The 4,580-nt window shown below is 50.3% G+C and overlaps 1 protein-coding gene across 13 annotated transcripts in view; it reads left to right on the top strand.

Moving 5' to 3' along the window:
- Positions 1 to 17: 17 nt before the first annotated feature.
- The window catches only part of ITSN1 (intersectin 1), a 114,312-nt gene continuing 109,749 nt past the window's right edge, over positions 18 to 4,580 (top strand). For 7 of the 13 annotated variants that reach the window (XM_083171770.1, XM_083171780.1, XM_083171772.1 and 4 more), the window contains exon 1: positions 19 to 179. The gene's annotated coding sequence lies outside the window, so the exon portion shown is untranslated. Of the gene's footprint in view, positions 180 to 4,580 lie in introns of all 13 variants that reach the window. The other 6 variants (XM_083171778.1, XM_083171777.1, XM_083171768.1 and 3 more) reach the window with 2 other exon arrangements.

The raw sequence follows: 4,580 nt of genomic DNA, 5'->3' as shown, positions 1-4,580 counted from the left end.
TAGGCGGGGGTGAGGGAGGGGCGTGGCCTCTGACGTGCAGTGGGAGACGGGTTTGGGGGCTGCTGTGTCCGTGTCGTCGTAGTGAGGAGGCTGGGGGGCGCCGCACACACCGGGTCCCGCCGCGTCCATGTTCTCCTGAGCCAGTCCCGGGCCAGACACACGCTGCGGGGAGCTATGAGGTGAGGGGGTGACTCAGAAGGCTGCACTCATTCAGCTGTATATACAGGGGTCTGGAGAGGGGGAGGGGCGTGTACAGCAGCATCAGTACTAGCATCTGTATGCAGCTGTGCGAGATAGGCGATGTCCTTACCATAGAGAGGGTTCTCCTCTCAGGGTGCCTCTGGAGGTGATAAAGGGGGGGTCTTCCCTCAGGGTGCCTCTGGAGGTGATGGTGGGGGTCTTCCCACAGGGTGCCTCTGGAGGTGATGGTGGGGGGGGTCTTCCCTCAGGGTGCCTCTGGAGGTGATGGTGGGGGGTCTTCCCTCAGGGTGCCTCTGGAGGTGATGGTGGGGGGGTCTTCCCTCAGGGTGCCTCTGGAGGTGATGGTGGGGGTCTTCCCACAGGGTGCCTCTGGAGGTGATGGTGGTGGGTCTTCCCTCAGGGTGCCTCTGGAGGTGATGGTGGGGGGGTCTTCCCACAGGGTGCCTCTGGAGGTGATGGTGGGGGGGGTCTTCCCACAGGGTGCCTCTGGAGGTGATGGTGAGGGTCTTCACACAGGGTGCCTCTGGAGGTGATGGTGAGGGTCTTCACACAGGGTGCCTCTGGAGGTGAGGGTCTTCACACAGGGTGCCTCTGGAGGTGATGGTCTTCACACAGGGTGCCTCTGGAGGTGATGGTCTTCACACAGGGTGCCTCTGGAGGTGAGGGTCTTCACACAGGGTGCCTCTGGAGGTGATGGTCTTCACACAGGGTGCCTCTGGAGGTGATGGTCTTCACACAGGGTGCCTCTGGAGGTGATGGTCTTCACACAGGGTGCCTCTGGAGGTGATGGTGGGGGTCTTTCCACCAGGGTGCCTCTGGAGGTGATGGTGGGGGTCTTTCCACCAGGGTGCCTCTGGAGGTGATGGTGGGGGTCGCAACTAATGGTTGCTCTGGTTTTTAAGGAGATGTTTTACCTCATGGTAAATCTGGTCATGATGTAGGGTCTCCCTGTAAGGTACCTCCTAGAGGTGATGGAGAAGTCTTCCTGTAAGGTACCTCCTAGAGGTGATGGAGAAGTCTCCCTGTAGGGTACCTCCTAGAGGTGATGGAGAGAACTTCGTGAATTTGCCTATAGAGTTGGTGGGATCTCCCTGTTGTGTGCTAGGGAAGATGGAGGAGGTCTCTTAAAAGTAATGGATTCCATGAAGGGTGCTTCTAGATGTAGAATAAGGGGTTTCCCTGGGGTTCCCTCAAGGAATGATGAAGGGTGCCTTTTTAAGGATCATGGAAAGGTCTTCCCAGAAGGTGCCTCTAGGGATGGTGGTGGGGGTCTCTGCGGTTGGTGGTGCCTCTAGGGATGATGGAGAGGTCTCTCCGGCTGGAATTGCCTCTAGGGATGATGGAGGGGTCTCTCCGGCTGGAATTGCCTCTAGGGATGATGGAGGGGTCTCTCCGGCTGGAATTGCCTCTAGGGATGATGGAGGGGTCTCTCCGGGTGGAATTGCCTCTAGGGATGGTGGAGGGGTCTCTCCGGTGGGTGCCTCTATGGATGATGGAGTGATCTCCTTGTAGGGTAGGATTTCTCTAGGGATGATGGATGGTTCTCTCTGAAGGGTGCCTCTAGGGATTATGGAGGGTTCCTTTCATGATGGTGAAGGTTCTCTCCGAAGGGTGCCTCCAAGAATGATGGAGGGGTCTCCTTGTAGTGTAGGGTGCTTCCAGGGTTGATGGAGGGGTCTGTAGGTCTCCCTGTAGAGTTCCTCTAGAGGTAATGGAAGGATCTTTCCTAAAGGGTGTTTTTCGAGTTGCTGGTGAGATAAACTGTCCTTCCTGCTAAGTGCATCTAGAGATGATCGAGAAGACCCCCTACAGGGTGCCTTTATCTATACATGCACCCCTCTAGGGAGTGGGCTTCCTAGAGGGGTGCATGTACAGCTAATGGATGTGATCCCCCTGTAGGGTGCAACCATAAACCATGAAGAGGTCATCCTGTTGTGCGCATCCACGGAGGATGGAACTTGTGGTTACAGCTTCAGCAGATGCATAGTTTTCCATTAATTGGCATAGCGCACAGGTTGCGCATGATGTGATCTCTATAAATGACTGACCCTTTCTTTGGATTCATCAGTGTGGCTTTAATCTTAAAATTGGCTCCTGAAATTTTGTGTAAATAAAGACCCTGACGTGATTGACCTGTGAAATAAAAGGAATTCCTTATCACTGTAACACGTCTGGGACCATAGCCCCTTTGGTGGCACCAAATATACAGTCTCTACATCACATACTTATTTCTGCCGTAGCATTACTGCTGTACATAGCACGGACCGGTGGTGTCAGGGGAGACATTCGCATGGATTAGTGGTAAAGGAAAATGCATTAGTGTTAAAATGTAACATTGTACGCAAGCACATTGTGTCCGTGTTGTGTAATCATTAGTTAGTGTTGCCTGGAAGAAATATCTTTCCATTGATGTTTAAATAAGGGTCAGGGGGAACTTGGCAAGATGTGAATGCAAATGAGCCTACCACGGTGGGCAGCGGGGGAGAGAATGCACATAGGGATTACGGGGTAATTGGGCAGAAGAGAACCAGCCAAAGGAAGAGTGGGAGGAGGGTGACTCCAAATGTATTAACATGATAGTTGTTTTTGTGTATTGCAGAAAGTTGTCATTTATAAGCCAATCACCATTCAACACTGTTATGTCTTTTGGTGGGCCACAACTAATTAGTGATACATCCAGTTAGTGTATATGAGACTTGATTATGTTGTATACTTTTGCTAATTAAGAAATGTACAGCTGGGCGAATACATATAGATTATTTGAATGCTTAAAAGACTTGCTGTGGTTTCAGATGTAGATGGTGAGTTCATAATATAATAATTTTTGAGCATTAAAATGCTATTGGCTTGGTGGCAATTTCACCGTGTAGCGTTCCCCCTGGCATTTTGTAAGCAATCTCACTAGATTGCTTAGGTCAGTGGTCAGGGAACTCGGTCCTCATTACCCCACACAGTGCATGTTTTGCTGGTAACCCAGCAGGTGCACAGGTGTACTAATTACTCAGACACATTTTATGAGGTCCGCAGGTGGAGTTAATTATTTCACTTGGGATTCTGTGAGGAGACCTGCGAAACATGCACTGCGTGGGGTAATGAGGACCGAGTTCCCTGACCACTGGCTTAGAAGATGCCCCTAAATCGCTTGGTGTGTAGGTGCATAGCGATAGGGATGGGTGGCCTCGCGATTCGCTATCGCCCTGCTGATATAATATCTAGCACGCTGGATAAATAAAGTTAATCGCTGGGGTCACGGAGAACACTTGCCCTGACCGATCGATCAGGGGCACATCACTGAGCAGCGCTGTGTGCTGAGCGATCTAGCATCGCTAAAAACACTGCTCTCCCCGTGTGTAGGCCGCTTAAACCTTGGAGAGAGATAAAGGGGATTTTGATAAAATACCAACCAATTAGCTCACAGCTGTCATTTTTTGTAAACAGTGCCAGTTGGGGGCTGCTTGGCTGGTGCTCTGCAAAGCTTCGTCCCTCAGTGACCATATCGTTGTGTGCAAATCATTTGATATAATACAATGGCTTGCTGTGTAGCAACCAAGTGCATGGCTTGTGTAGTGATTGTGGGCCAGATGCTCTAAGCTTCAAGAGTGATAACTAGAGACAGGATTATATGCATTTGCATATTTGCATATGCATTTGCATATTTTGCCCATTCTCACTGGTTATTGCATATTTTACATAAAATCTAGTGATGGCGCATATTTGAGGCCCCACCCGCGAGTCACAGCACTGCTTTGCCCTGCTGCTGCTGGCCAGGTAGTGGTAGAGTGTGCAGGCTGGGGCAATATGTGTGCAGTGTGGGGAACCTTGAATGTATGCTATGTCTGACACTGCTCTAGGCTGCCAATCCATGTTGATAAAAGTCAGTTGGGGCGGATGCCATTACGAAGCTCCTGAACCTTTGCCTGCCCCTGGCCTGGGACTTTACACCAAGAGACAGACTTCTGCAGCAGAGGAGGCAGGCAGAAGGGTTGTGGCATCAAGCGTAGTGGAGGAAATGCCGTGTCACAGTGAGTATGCGGCGCAGGGAGGAAGCCTTCCACTGCGCCACCCTCACACGCTATGCTGACATTTGATCCATTGGTGCTGGAGATGAGGGTCCGTGTAGTTGATGCAAGAAGAGCCTAGGACGCTGCAGTCTGCTGTAGCAGCCAGGAAGGAAAAAATCCTGTGCACAACACTAAACATGTGCAGATGCTGTGGGCCTATTTTTGAGGTTTATTTGCAACTAATTGTATGCTGATTTTTAAATAAACAAGTAAAAAAATTACTTTTTTATTATTTAATGTAGCATATTTTAACACTTTTCATGCATATTTTAAGTATTTTTCATGCATATTTGCATGCATATTTCAAGCTTTTTATGT

The sequence above is a fragment of the Crinia signifera genome, chromosome 2, assembly GCF_055691185.1.
Source record: "Crinia signifera chromosome 2, ASM5569118v1, whole genome shotgun sequence".
In the NCBI taxonomy this organism is placed as follows: Eukaryota; Metazoa; Chordata; class Amphibia; order Anura; family Myobatrachidae; genus Crinia; species Crinia signifera.
This window is presented reverse-complemented; position numbering and strand designations above follow the sequence as displayed.